At 34.3% G+C, this 16,140-nt stretch overlaps 1 pseudogene; it reads left to right on the forward strand.

The window, feature by feature from the left end:
• The first annotated feature begins 1,498 nt into the window (after positions 1–1,498).
• LOC107763005 (uncharacterized protein At4g37920-like) lies at positions 1,499–9,034 on the forward strand (annotated as a pseudogene).
• The last annotated feature ends 7,106 nt before the right edge of the window (positions 9,035–16,140 follow it).

The following is a 16,140-nucleotide window of genomic DNA, read 5'->3' on the forward strand; positions in this document are numbered from 1 at the left end:
CTTTTGATTAGCCAACAAAATCATAAGGAATACCACCCTTCTTGCCCTTTGAACACAAAATTTAAAATAACTGAAATGATGTTATTGGAGGATACATACCATATATATGGAATAAGCAAAACTGACATTACTTAAATAAGTAACAAAAAATATATTATATATTTGTAAAACCAAGAGTCTTCCCTTTTATTTGGAATAAGCAAAATTGATAGTACAAAAATAAGTAACAAAAATATATTATATATTTGTAAAACCAAGAGTCTTGCCTTTTATCTGGAATAAACAAAATTGATACTAAAATAAGTAACAAAAAATATTATATATTTGTAAATATTTTTCAGATTTGAGAACACACGGTATAGCCTAGAGATAAATTTGGAGCAGACGAAATTAAGGTTTACCTTAACGTAAGCAAAACTTTTGTTGATAGTTCAGCATTAGAGTGTAAGAGGGTTAATGAACTTTTTCTTTCCAATTCGCATTCTATACATATGTGACCAAACAAATAATTAGCATAGATGAAAAATGGCAATGTTTTGTATACACTGCAGTTTTTCTATTAACTGGTGCAAGAGAAAATAAACAACATAAGCTCAGCATAAGAATGTTATGTAAATGCAATTTATTGTCGACAATAATAAAATTTCAAATTCGCTAGATACTATAACCGAGAAAACATAAAACTTATTGTAAAAAAATCTAACTATAAGATCTCTTAAAAGAAAATCCACAATTTTGGAGATTTATCATACTTTCTATCTTGAGAACCAAGAAAACAGGAAAAGTACAAATCCTACCTTTCATATTGTGGCCTTCTACAGTTAAATGGCGGTAGAGAATTGGCTTAGGTTTGCGTCTCTCATTCCATACAACTAAATTAGACTGAAGCCTTTTGCCGTAAAGTGGTGGTAGAGAATTGGCTTAGCTTTGCTTCTGTCGTTCCACACAAATAAATTAGACTGAAGAAAGGAAAAAAGGCGTTACTTTTTTGCCAATAGAAAAGACGTAACTCATTAAAATAAAGAACAAAAGAAGAAAAAGGCGTATTAAAGAACAAAAGATGAGGAAAAGGCGTAAATGTAATTAAGGCTATTTAATAGACGTGACTTTTCGGGTTTTATAATAATTAGCACATAAAAGGAATATATGGGAAAATAGCAAAAAAAGGAGAAAAAAGATAAGGAGGTTTCCTTGTCCAAGAGATTGCCACATCACCTTGCCTGAGCCCCTACTTTATATATATATAGAGAGAGAGATGCGAGGCATAATCAAATAATTATAAATTGTGAGAACATTTATGTACTCCATTTCTCTACTTTTAGTTGTCCATTATACAAAAAATATATTTTTACTTTTACTTGTCACTTTATTTTTTTCTTTCTGTTTTTCTCTTATCATTAATTACTCATTTCACAAATTATTTTCCAAGACTTCTCAAATACTATCATTATTATGGTACTATGGTAAAATATGCACTTCATCGATTAATTCTTAAGGGATGTGCAAAGTCAATTATGGATAAATAAAAGTGAACGGAGGGAGCAATATTTATTCGTGCAGAAAATAATAATGTGGAATAAAAATAGGAATATTAGTAGTATATGAATTAAATAACTAAATTGACAAAAATATCTCTAACATAGTAATCAATCTTTTTTTTAGGGGGGAGGGTTAGAAGAGTGGACTGTTAGAAAACCTATTTTTAGTCACACACTGGCTACTAATTTTTAATACAAAAAGAATCAAAATCTAATAAAAATAATCTCGATATTATAATTCTGCATGTATTAGTCCGAATTTTGACATATCCTGCGTCCGTAATTTTGGTCATTTTCTGGTTCTTTCTCGTGCTTTCTTATTAGGAAAACTTATTCCTTGTAAGCAAGTTGAGCATTCCCTCTCAATTTCATCTCTTTTTTATTCTTGGCATTATAAACCCTAAAATATCTAACAGAAAAAGGAGAAAAAGGAATTGGGGATTGTATTGTTGAATGGAGTTAGCAGCTTGTATTGCCCTTGCTATGCCTTCTCTGTACGGCCGTCCACTTCTACTTCTAGAAACTTCTCTCCTCTTCCGCCTGTCTCGCTTATCCAAATATCCAATTCAACGACAACGTCAACTGCACCTCGCCGGAGCTAATTCCGTAGGTAAGAAACTTTCTTCCAGCCACCAATACTTATTCTGCCAAATGTTAGCATTTTTTTTTTGTGCTTCTGCAACTTGGAGAATTTTTCAATTGATTTCTGTTAGCTCATTACTCCTCACACTCTTTCCACCAAAAATGCATGTAAAAATTTCTATTATGAATGTTATTTTATATAACTTCCAGAACTCTAATTCATCTACCTATTTAAAATTTTAGCTTAGATCTAATTTATTTCTATCAAACTAAGTTTTTGAACTTGTAATTAGTATTCCCTTGGACAAAATTCGAGTTGAAGTTGAAGTTGAAAAACTTTGCGGAAGTATGAAGTTGTGTTTGGATAGTTGCAAAAAAAAAAAAAAAAAAAAAGTTTCGCAAAAGTTGCACATTTATGAATGGAAGTTGGGAAAACTTTATTTGAGTTGAAATATACATTCGAGCCACTGGGTTCAAATTCTTTCACTTCAACTTGCAAAATTATGTAAGATTATTTGCAACTAACAAGCCCTTAATAATTTCCTTCCACTATCACTAATATTATAATAAATAAGTCAGATTAACAGCTTAAACGCTGTGATTAGTCAAATTTCACATAAAATGGGATAGAGAGAGTAGTAGAATTTGCCTATTGGTTCTATGAAGCCATTTGGATAATAATGATGTTTGTCAAATTGTTAGGTTCTCTCTTATCTCTGAATGGGGTGAGGTTGCGACAGTCATGTCTTGCCGCTGTAATGGGTGATACAACTGCAGTACCAAATGGTGCTGTTAACGAGCAAATTCCCTCTGTGAAGCTATCTGTTTCAGTTACTAGTCAAGAAACTGATATGGAAAATGGAGAAGACAGGAGAGATCCTTCTGAAGGGTTGGATGAGAATAAAATGATCCGAGTATGCGACAAATTAATTGATGTCTTCTTGGTTGACAAGCCCAATCCTACTGATTGGAGAAGATTACTAGCATTTAGTAAAGAATGGAACAATATCCGGCCCCACTTCTATAATCGGTGTCAGAATCGAGCAGAAAGTGAGAGTGATCCTGGAATGAAGCACAAGCTACTCAGGCTTCAATGAAAGATGAGACTAGCGCCTTTGCGAGCATGAAGTTTTCATTCTGTACGTGCCAGATCATGACTTAGTAACTGCTTTCATTTTCCAAAGAGACCCAATTATGTCAAACTTGTTTTGGAATAGTTTCAATTCTCCATGACAAGTCCAGATGTTATTATGTTGTGTTTAAATGAGGTCCCTCTTTAAGGAAGTCCAAGCAAGGGCTCAGTTGAATCATAAATACTCAAACTAATCAATTATTTTATGTCTAGTCTTTGCTAATTGCAGTACATTGGGCTGAGGTGAACTTCTATGATCAATTTACATGTTACGGGTCAAAGGATTGAGGATAATTTAAGGATTATTAGTGGATTTCTTACGGTATTTCTCTCATGTTAAGATACAAATTCTAGATTTCATTTGCGCTTGGTATGTTTTCTATTGAACTTCAACCAGTAACTTTCTTTTCTAGGTTGATAATGATGTTCAGAGGCATAACGAACTTCTTGAGGTAATCAGACGGTCACCATCCGAGGTTGGTGATATTGTTGCCAGGCGTCGTAAAGATTTTACAAAAGAGTTTTTTGCTCATCTTCACACTGTAGCAGAATCCTATTATGATGATCCATCGGAAAGAAATAAATGTGGTTCTTCTGTTTGCATATTTATGCTAATAACTTTCGGTTTGTTTTCTGCATTAAGACACTCTTTTCCTTTTTGCAAAATATACACTCTAGAAATGTTGTTTCCCATATATGAAATCGTTTACTCTTACCCACAACCTTGCACATGTGAAGTGACCCCAAAGGACCAATGGAAAGAAGTGAGTAAAATATCAACTAAAAGAATTTCTCTCTTGCCTTTGAAAACAAATGCTACAATATAATGTACAATGAGATAGAAGAAGCTTTGGAGAACCTTTGACTTTGGGACTGTGAAGTTTCTCTTGCTGTAAATTTAGAAATTAAACACCACGAGTTCACAAACATCATTTCCTTGATTTTCATAATTGTTTATCTGCTGTTGATAGGTTTCACTGACAAAATCTTCCTTTTTCTTAATAATTAGCTGTGGCAAAACTAGGGAATACGTGTTTGGTGGCTGTGCAAGCTTATGATACGGCAACTGAAAGTATAGAAGCGTTAAATGCTGCAGAGTTGAAATTCCAAGATATAATAAATTCTCCATCAGTGGATGTGTCTTGCAAGAAAATAGATGATCTGGCCCAGAAAAATCAACTTGATTCAGCACTGGTGCTCATGATAACGAAAGTATGGTCAACAGCTAAGGAGTCGGACATGACAAAAGACGAGGCAAGATCATTCTTTTCTTCAGATACACATCCATACGTCACTTCTTGCAGTAATTTTTCTCTGTCTTAGCATTAACTTAATTAAGAAGAGAGATGCGTACCGAGGTGATAGTATTCAAAATGACACGTTTTAGTGATATCCAAACAATATTGTTTTGGGAGCTACTTGAGATTTTGTTGGAAAATTTTCTTCTCAATTCTGAAGTGTCCTTGGCTCTCCACTGGTGAGGCTATAGAAACAAAGAAGTTCGGGGCAAAGCTGACAAAATATTTATGACTAATTGATATGAATGATGAGAGTTTTTCTCATTATTTAATACAATAGTGCTAAAGATGATGATTAGCAAATGTTGCATGATTTTGCTAAAGAATGTGAACGTTAGTAACCTAGTGCCACAAGCTAAGATTATCGTATCTGGAATTGGTATGGTGGAATAGTGATTGGTATTTTCCACGTTGACTAAAATGCTTATGTACATTTTAAACTCTTAAGATAGTGCATTGGTAGTAGCTTCTGTGAGCTCATGCACCAAGCTGCTTTACTCTTGTGACCTAGCTTATATCATCTTGCATTTGAAGAGAACTTATTGTTGGAATGCCTTTATGTTGAAGTTACAATTAGAATTTTACAGGTAGCATACAGGGTCTGCATCTTAGATGTGGTAGTTTAATGTCTTTGGATTTCAGGACAGATAGACCTAGCTGTAGCTGTAAAAGATAATATTCATTTGGCTGTTCTTATCCAAGTTACATGACTTCGCTTTTCAATCTCTATTGTTTTTATGGAACTTTCACAAGGCCAGATGCCATTTCTATACAAGTTTGGTATTTCAGCACAGGTTGGCTACTCCTCCCCCCGCCCCCCCAAACCCCCCAAACCCCCCAACCCCCAATGCGGAATTCATTTTTCTAACATGCAAATGATTAGGCTTGTCAAATCTTTTTTGCTTTTTTCAGGTAAAGGATGTCCTTTTGTATATGACAGCACGAGGAAATCTCCAGAGGCTTATGCCAAAAGAAATCAGAATTCTAAAATATCTACTCACAATTGAGGATCCTGAGGAGCGATTGTGCACTTTGAAAGATGCCTTCACAACGGGAGAAGAACTCGAAGGGAAAGATGTAGATTGCTTATACACATTGTATGAATCTAATATCTAATCATTTTTCTCTTTACATTGAATTTCTCACAGCATTCATGAAGTATCTTTAACCTGTTGCCTTGACGTGGAAGCACTCCTATCAGATGCATATCGTTCTGAAATTTTACATATTTTGGAGGCTTTGCCTTTGCCTTTGCCTTTCCCTTTCATTTTTTTTTCCATATTCACTTTTAACTGTTATTAATAAATCCCTGATCCTTACAGGACTCCAGAGCAGCTATACAACTGGATTAGGACAGTGGTGGATGCATATAATTTCAGTAGAGAAGGCACTCTCATAAAAGAAGCCAGAGATTTGATGAACCCTAAAATAATTCAGAAAATGGAGGAATTAAAGAAGTTGATCTTAGATAACTTCATGTGAGCATTTGCTTGCTTTAAAATAGCTATGAGATTCACCGGCTCGTGCCAGATTCACCAGCTCGTGCCATCAACATCCATAAGCATATGTCCCAGCTATGGGACTGCTGCTAGTGCCAGATGCGGTGACCACATGATTGCATCGCAGAATTGAGCTGATAGGTTCAATCTCCTCACATCGAAGCCTTATCTCGGGTTTGTCGATATTCCTGAAAGTTTATCAAGGATTGCAAGGTGATTCCAGGTGAGATACTTGTGACGCGACATAGGCTCTTGGTGATGGACGTTGGTATTATGGTGAAGAGGAGGAAAATGTCGGGTCGAGGAAGACCGAGAATCAGGCGGGGAGCCTTAACTAAGGACAAAGCTCAAGAGTTGGAAGGGCGGTTGTCGGTTATGGGAGCTTGGAGGAGTAGTGGTGATGCGAACTCTATGTGGTCAACGACAGCAAACTATATAAGAGAGGCTGTGAGAGAGGTGTTAGGGGTCTCAACGGGTGTCACCGGCAGGCATAAAGGAGAATGGTGGTGGAATGAAGTAGTACAAAGTAAAGTGGAAGCCAAAAAGGAGGCGTACCAGGCGTTAGGGGGAGCATAGGCGAGGGGGAGAGGCGAGCGTGCATGGAGAGGTATAAGGTAGCTAGGAAGGAAGCGAAGATGGCGGTCACGGAGGCTAAGACTGCGGCTTATAGTCGTATGTACGAGGAACTAGGGGAAAAAGGAGGGGAGAATAAGTTATTTAGGCTGGCCAAGCTGAGAGAGAGGAAGGCTCGAGATTTAGACCGAGTGAGATGCATCAAGGACGACGGTGGGAGAGTATTGATGGAAGATTCCCAAATTAAGAGGAGATGACAGACTTACTTTCAGGATCTTCTTAATGAAGTAGGGGATCGGGATATTGTGCTCGGTGAATTGGAGCATTCCGAGAGTCACGCTGACTCTGGGTACTGCAGGCGCATCAAGGTTGAGGAGGTCGTGGGAGCTATGAGTAAGATGAGTAGGGGCAAAGCGACCGAGCCTGACGAGATTCCGGTGGAATTTTGGAAGTGTGTGGGGAAAACAGGTTTGGAGTGGTTGACTAGCTTGTTGAATGTTATTTTTAAGGCGAAGAGGATGCCAGATGAGTGGAGGTGGAGTACGGTGGTCCCACTGCATAAGAACAAAGGTGATATCCAGAGCTGTAACAATTATAGGGGTATCAAATTACTAAGTCATACTATGAAAGTATGAGAAAGGGTAGTTGAAGCAAGGTTGAGGATGACGGTATCCGTCTCCGACAACCAATTTGGTTTCATGCCGGGTCGTTCTACTACAGAAGCTATACACCTTGTTAGGAGGTTGGTTGAACAGTACAGAGATAAGAAGAAAGATCTGCACATGGTGTTTATTGACCTAGAAAAAACGTATGACAAGGTTCCTAGAGAAGTTCTCTGGAGAAGCTTGAAGGCAAAAGGCGTGTCGGTCCCTACATTATGGCGATTAAGGACATGTATGATGGGGCAAAGACTCGGGTTAAGACAATGGGAGGCGACTCTGAGGATTTTCCGGTTGTTATGGGGTTACACCAAGGTTCTGCGCTCAGTTCGTTCCTATTCACCCTAGTGATGAATGCGGTAACACATCACATTCAAGGGGATGTGCCATGGTGCATGCTATTCGCTGATGACATAGTTCTAATTGATGAGACGCGAACCGGTGTTAACGAGAAGCTGGAGGTTTGGAGACAAGCTCTTGAATCTAAGGGTTTCAAGCTTAGCAGGACAAAGACGGAATACCTGGAGTGTAAGTTAAACGCTGAGCAGAGGGAAGTGGGCGTGGATGTGAGGCTTGAATCGCAGGTCATCCAAAGTAGAGACAACTTCAAGTACCTTGGGTCGGTTATCCAGGGGAGATGGGAGATCGACGAGGATGTTACGCACCGTATCGGGGTAGGATGGATGAAGTAGAGGTTAGCATCTGGAGTATTGTGTGACAAAAGAGTGCCACTGACACTCAAAGGTAAGTTCTATAAAGCGGTGGTTAGGCCGGCCATGATGTATGGGGCTGAGTGTTGGCCGGTTAAGAAATCACATATCCAGAAGATGAAGGTAGCAGAAATGAGGATGTTGAGGTGGATGTGCAGGTATAGTAGGATGGATAATATTAGGAATGATGATATTCGGGAGAAGGTGCGTGTGGCTCCCATTGATGACAAGATGCGGGAAGCAAGACTCAGGTGGTTCGGGCACATTCAGAGGAGAAGCCCAGATGCTCCGGTAAGGAGGTGTGAACGGCTGGTTGTGGAGGGCTCGAGAAGAGGTAGAGGGCGGCCTAAGAAGTATTGGGGGGAGGTGATTAGGCAGGATATGGCGATGCTTCAGATTTCCGAGGACATGGCACTTGATAGGAATATGTGGAGGTCGAGTATTAAGGTTGTAGGCTAGGAGGTAGCTGAGTATTGTCTTATGTCATAACTTTGGGGGACTAGTTTGGTAAGGATACTATTTTGCTTTTGCTTGGTATCATGCCTCTTGATTTCATGTTGTTCTTATTTTTCATATATATATATATGTATGTATTTCTATATGTATTTCTTTCATATTGTTCTGTGGTGTTACTAATATTGTTTTCTTTTGTTCTTTTGTCCTTTTGTCTTATTGAGCCGAGGGTCTTTCGGAAACATCCTCTCTACTCCTTCGGGGTAGGGGTAAGGTCTGCGTACACACTACCCTCTCCAGATCCCACTAATGGGATTACACTGGGTTGTTGTTGTTGTTGTTGTTGTTTAAATATCCTGGACGTTGGTTCAGAAAAGGCACTAGCTGTCGTTGGTTGTATAGAACATTGAATTTTGTATATGATAGAGCTTCTGTATTCTGGGACATTGGCGTGATGGCCTTTCTCCTACTCAGCTTGTTTCCTGTTGAAGCTCAATTACGTCTTTACGATGATTTTTATACACGAATGTATCATTTATGATGAAGTTTATTACTATTATCAATGAATTTATATGGTGTTTAAAGTTGTACGAACTTGTCCAAGTGTTTATTCATTCGTTGCTCGACAAAGTAGCCAGGTTTTAGAAATTTTATTTCCCATGCTTTATTACAGTAGAGAACTGCCAAATGAGTGAAGTTGAATGTGATTGTCTTTGCGGAGAAAAAAAGAGGAGGAAAGGTCTCCTATGCACACTTATAATTTGAATAGAAGAAAATGATCGTGTAAATCTCTTGTGCATTATTTTCAAGTCTATTATATGTACAAATCAAGATCTTTTATTAAAAAAAGACACAAGGCTAAAAAGAAATTTGTAAAGGATTACAAAACCAAGGTGAGAAACCAAAAGATGAGAGAAACAGATCCATCAAAGGATGAACATAGGTCAACGAATTTCGATTATTCCCATTATGCATTTAGCTTTTTGGACGTGAATTGGTTTAGGTGAATTCCGCGCGAATACCGCGAATACAATCGCACAGCTCGACTCCCCTATTTTTAGCGAATACAATCGCACAGCTCGACTCCCCTATTTTTTAGGCGAATTCCGCTATGGTATTCATGAATACAGTAGCGCGAATACAATGAATATAGTCACGTAACAACTAAATAGTAACTATAGGAAGTAATTATATATATGGTAGCTACAAGAAGTTAACAGCCACTAAACAATACTCCCTTCGGTCCAAAATAAGTGATTTTTTGGCTTTTCTTTGTGGTCCAAAATAAATGATTTTTCCAGATTTCAAGAATGAAATAATTATTTTTTTCCTACATTGCCCTTGGAGTAAATAATGTTGGAGTATGTGTTAGGAGTATTTGTGTGAAGAGATAGTAAAGGTTAATATGGTCAATTTTATTGCTAATTAATGTTAAAGGTGGATTTCTTAATCTGTGTAAAAATAATTGAAAAATCACTTATTTTGGACCGGTGGAAGTAGTGATTTTTGAAAATTCCTCAATTTTAAACTAAAATGATTTGTCAAACTCTACTACTTTGCATCGGACTTCGAAAGATTCCTATTCTTTAGCACCACAAATGATAACATCACTGTGAAAATATAATGTGACACAAACCGAATGATTATGTTTGAAACCTCCTATCGATGTTGCTCAATCACTTCGTATTCTCACATTTATGGATCTTACTAAAGTACCATTATTTATTTTTTTATCATAATTTAATGCCACACCTTTCACAATATTATTTTTTTAAAATGTTTATTACAGTTAAGGTAAAGATTAAAAAAAATAATTTATCTGGATTTTAAAAAATGAAAAGTATTTTAAATCGGTTATAAATAGTATTTTATTTATGGTTAATGTCTATATTTTAGAGAGATTTTAGGGTTTATTACTTGGTGGTTAAGTCACTTTCCCCTATAAATAGAGGAGTTCTATTCTATTGTAATTTATCCCAAATCAATAAGAATTCTCTTTCCCTACTTTTCTCTTCAATACTCTTCTTCTTTTATTGTTTTATAACACGTTATCAGCACGAAACTCTAACCAATTGAGTATAAGCTTTGGGATTGAGCATAATAAGTGTCAATTGTTCCATGAACTACCTTCATGATTAAATTCTGGATTTAAGGTAAGTATTTTATTTTATTTTTCTCGTTTAAATTCTTAAAATTTTATAATTTGATTTTAAATACAAGTAAAGACAATAAATTTTGATTATAACTCTAATAGAATTTGTGAGAAATTATAACCACCCAAAGTGGTACAATTTCTATGTCTTGCCATGATCAAATTCATGTATGATTGTGAGCACAAGAAGTGGAAACTCGTCCCATTGAATTTGCTTCATTCTCATTCCCTTTAGAGAATATGGTAGCAATATGTAATAAGCCTGAAAGATGACAAAATTATTACAGTGAAGGTATCAATGGAAGTGAACGTGACAATAGACGAAATTATAATCGTCATCATTGTGGTAATGAGAATAATAAGGATTCTCAAAATAACCTTTCACTCCGTAAAAGTACTGTTTGTCATCGATTTGACATGAAATTTTGTAAATCACATATAGATGATTATTGTTCATTCATAATGTGAATGTGACAACATGTGATTTATGAGTACATATTCATTATTGGAAGAATATGAACGTCCTAGTGGTAGTGAATATACCACACTCACCTCTAGAATGAGGTTTGAGATGAAATAAGAAAATAATTTCATTATTATGACATGAATGGTCATTGATCACGTACTTATTGTAATTATGCCAAAATTTTATGGCAATGTAATTATTATAGGGTAAAAGTAATGGAAGCAACATATCTTGCCTATAATGATTTGACCATGACCATAATGGTATAACTTTCTCATTGAAATAAATATTCACCATATATATGAATAAGTGGTAGTACAAAATTAACTGAGAACTCTGGAAGAACCAATACATTATTTTGGAGAAACACAATTGATTACCAATAAGATATTGTGTTGTAGTAAGTCTCAAATAAACTTATTGTGTTTCTAAAGTATTCGCGAAAGCGGTTGGTTATATTGAGACTATAAATAATGAGAAGACTTAATATCTTCTATTACTACAACTTATAGCGGCGTATATGTATGTGAAAAGCTACCTGCTTTATTCTCCAGTTTGTACTACACAAATAAAAGAATGCCACAATAAAGTGAAAGTTTATTGATATAAAAACTCATATCATAATAAACTTGGAGTTTATTTATAATTGCACACGTCATGGTATAAACCTAAAGTTTATCAATATTGATAATTATTCAGTTGGCATAATTGGTTTAGCCATATTAATTTAAGTATGATGTGCAAAATTAAAAGAGAATTCACATGGGTAAATATTAAAGAACTAGAAAGTTCTTTACGAATTCTCTTATGTTGTTCTCATTGATTATTAAACAAACTAAAATTGGGATTGAATCTCACGAATGCTGGAAATATCAAAGGTGAATATGGGCCCGCTCACCTGCTTTGTATACCACATAAGATGCATCTATGAGATGGTTACATGTGCGATTGTTATTAACCCGCAACCTGATATTTGCGAGATAACTTGCTCAATAATTTAATTTAGAGCATAATTTTCAGATTTTCTATTCAAGACAGTTCATCTTGATAAGTTGGTTTATATCACAGTTGATTTAGCAAAATAATTTATTGAGTGCCTCCACTTAATAGCTAAACTATTGCTTATGAGGACAAAGTTATCTATATCAGTTTGATATACATTATATACGAAAGTATATTACATTCTCCCCTCACAAGTGGTTCAGGGTCAGAACCAAATAATTTCATCTTATTATTATTGATGTGCGGTGTATATTATTATTAATACTGTAACACACAAAGGTGAGTTCCCAAATTGAGGAAGAAAGTTAGTTTTTCTAGCATGAAGGGGAGACAAGATAAATAGTAAAAAAAAGTTACATGAGATGAATTATCATTTGTACTTATGAACTTGAAGTTCATAAAAAGGTAATTCATCTGCAATATATTGCAAAGCATGCTAGAGCATTTGCTGACCCAAAGAAAGTAACTGCAAATGCTCCTATTAGAATAAGTCCTAGAAGGACAAAATCTATGGTATGCTTAAAGCGTAAAGACAAATCGGTTTTAAATAAAATTCTTGATAAAGAAGATGAGCAAATGATCATAATAAGGAGGCAAGTGATCTAGAAGATCACATGATATAACACTTCATAAAATCTCAGAAGAGATTCAGGTGTTTGAAATATGAATGAAGAGATCTCTATGTTATGTTTTATGAAAAAATATTGGAACCGATATAAAATATTCGTCGACAACATCTATGATAGCGCTAAATATATATGAGGATCTTAAGTTTGGAGAAACAATTTCGAATAGAATTGGTTTCGTATGAAAGACATGTAGTTCAAATACTTGAAAGTATAAAGTCAATGATATATGCAATCAGTTTTCGGTATCTTATTTGTCTAGCATGACATGAAAACTTGATATGTATCTAAAGTCTATTATATGACTTATATATCTTAACTTATATAACAATCCTTGAAGGATTTAAATTGTTTAAAGCGTATACAATTCTTGGTCCTGAAGTACCATATCCTAAGTACAATTTGTGCACATATGTATCTTGCTATAACTATAAGCATGGTAATATGATAGCGAAAATACCTCTATGGAGATATTGAAGAGGCTATTCCACGACATTATATGAAGACATTACATATCTATCAAGAATGATGATTTCAAGGTTCAACATATTCATTCAAATTAATATTGATTGATTTGTTTATCAAATCTCTACCAATAATCTTTTGAAGAAGGTGCACAAAATCGGGATGCGAATACTCAAAGATGTGAATTGATGCTCTCATTAGGGAGAGTTAATACACGTTGTACTCTTTTTTTCTTACAAGGTTTTGTCCACTGGGTTTTCCTTGCAATGTTTTTAACGAGGCAACCAAAAGTCGTATTTCTAAACATGTGTACTCTTGTCTGTATTTTAGAAATTTTTTAAAGTTTATTACTTGGTGGCTAAGTCACTTTTTTCTTATAAATAGAGGGGCTATATTCTACCCAAATCAATAAAAATTCTCTCTCCCTACTTTTCTGTTCAATACTCTTCTTCTTTCTTTTATTGTTTTATAACAAAATCAATTATTTTTAGTAACCGAAAAAGATCGGAGGAAGTACATAAATTATAAATGTAAAATTTAATGCACAAACAAAATCCAAACATTGTATTAATTATGCCAAAACTTACTGCAAGGTGAACCAAATCCTAATGACGTTGTAAAAGATTAATTAGTGAAATGAATGAGTTTTACAACAAAAACGCTTAGTCAATTTATTTCATACTTGTACTCAAAGTTATTACGATGTCACCAAGTTTTAATTTAAAAATTAGTAAATTAATCCGCACTTCGCGCGGCTATAAAAAAAATACAATATGTGATCTCATTGTAAATTTAGCCAGATAGAATAAATTAATTTTTTCATGTGTGTGTATTTCTTTATAAATATTTTTTTCTAATTAGCTCTTAAACGTTCCATATCGTCAATTCCAAAGCTAATTTTGTTATCCTAAAAAATTAATTAATATTTGATAGTTGATTTTGAACTTTACTAATTACAGAAACCAAACATTTAGACTTGAAAATATGTCAATAGAAACCCATCCACCACTAAGCTTTCTTTGACTATAAAAAAGAAACAACTAATATTAATTTCATTAAACCCTTATATAAAAAAATGGCATTTATCATGTCAAGGACGATTGCCATTGCATAGATTGCCCTGATTAATTTCTTAACATGAGAAATCTTATATGCTCATATTGTTGCTTTCGAAATTCATTGTATTGTTTGTTCTTCCTTCTCACATAAATAATATTAATTTACGCACTCTTTAATTTTTTATAATTGATTCTGAACTTTTTATTATAAGTATATGATGATTTGGGACTATTTAATTCAACTGATAGAAAGGAAATATAATATTATTCGATTAAATGATTCACAAAATGCATAGTTGTTTTTCTTGAAACAAATTTTACTTTTGTAGCATTGCTAGAAGTGTCTTTCCAATTTCATTGGTCAAATCGAAGACTTGATTCCTAATTAACAGGAGAAAAGAACCACATTAAGAAAATATAAGTAAACTTGGAAGATCAAATTAATTGAAAATTTTTGCCAAGATTATATAAACTTATCAATATACAAGAAATAGAACTGTTGCATAATGTTTAAGACTTCCAAATCCATCATAATTTTGATTTTAGACCATAAATTTATGCCTTCTAATCTAACATGTGTTTTTGCTCCCTAAGATCAAAGTAAGCTGCTAATGTTTTGCTATATAAGAACAAAAAAAAAATTAAAAAGTAGTAGTCAAAGTTAAACTATAGGCGAGACCGTAGAAGTCATTTGTAAAAAAAGGCACAAAATTATATTAAGTCAGCATGCTATTATGATTGTGCATACCTTCATAATATTTAGCTCTTGCCAGTATTTTAAAACACCTAAGGGATCAATAATTCCAATAGGCACAATTGCCAAATTTCTCAGTCACATATGAGAAGAAACTGCAAAACCTAGCAAAATAAGAACAAAAAGAAAGTAAGTCAGTCAAAAAAAAAAAAATCCACATGCAAGAGTAAATCGTCATATATTTAACAATTGATTTAACAGGGTTTTTTGATTTTACAACTTTGCAGACAAATATGCCATAGAAGATAGTGCTAACATGATATTTCATGGAATTGTGGCTATGAGACTTATATTACATTGTATAAATATAAATAGAGGAATAATCATGTCATTAAATAACATATTAATTTTTGGATGTTATGAATATGAGAGGTATGAGAGTTATAAATATTAATAGAAACTGAAATTATGGAAACGAACAATTCTGCGGAAATACAAGAATTGGAAAATTGAGAGACTCAATATTCTTAAATGTCTTTCCCTTCTAGTTGAGGAATGAATGTAGACACTAATTGATAGAGAGACCTCATTTTTCAGCAAATATTTTGAGGGAAATATAAGAGAAAAAGGCCAAAAAATTGACAAAAAAGATAAATACCAATGCTGGCCTAAGAGAGGTGTCACCTCATCTTAACTTTATATATATATATATATATATAGAGAGAGAGAGAGAGAGAGACTAGTGAATCTATTCACGCTTCGCGCGATGATAAAAACTATCATTAAAGTCATAATTTTGTTATATATGTATTCTATACCATCTAAATTTCTATAAATATTAAATCCAATGCAATACAACAAATAAAATATAATTTTTTATAAGAAAATTAAATATTCAAAAGTTTTTATGGTCGCATGTCTCTAAGACCTCCAATTGGTGATACCGGAGGTGGTACTCTTCAACCAAATCGATAAGCCCTAAATAAATAATTTCTCAAGGTTGCTTGTTCTTTCTCAAATATTTAAATCTCATTTTTTAGATTTTAATGTGCAATATCTAGCACAAAATCTTCATAATCATATAATAGACATGTATATATGTATGTAATATGCATTTCTTATACTTCTAAAAAAAATGTTCAACCTCACAAAATTACTCGTTAAACTTGAGCAACTCATTGAATTTGAAGTCATCTTACCCGACTTCATACATCTTGCAACACAACTAATGCC

This window comes from Nicotiana tabacum, chromosome 16 (assembly GCF_000715075.1).
Source record: "Nicotiana tabacum cultivar K326 chromosome 16, ASM71507v2, whole genome shotgun sequence".
In the NCBI taxonomy this organism is placed as follows: Eukaryota; Viridiplantae; Streptophyta; class Magnoliopsida; order Solanales; family Solanaceae; genus Nicotiana; species Nicotiana tabacum.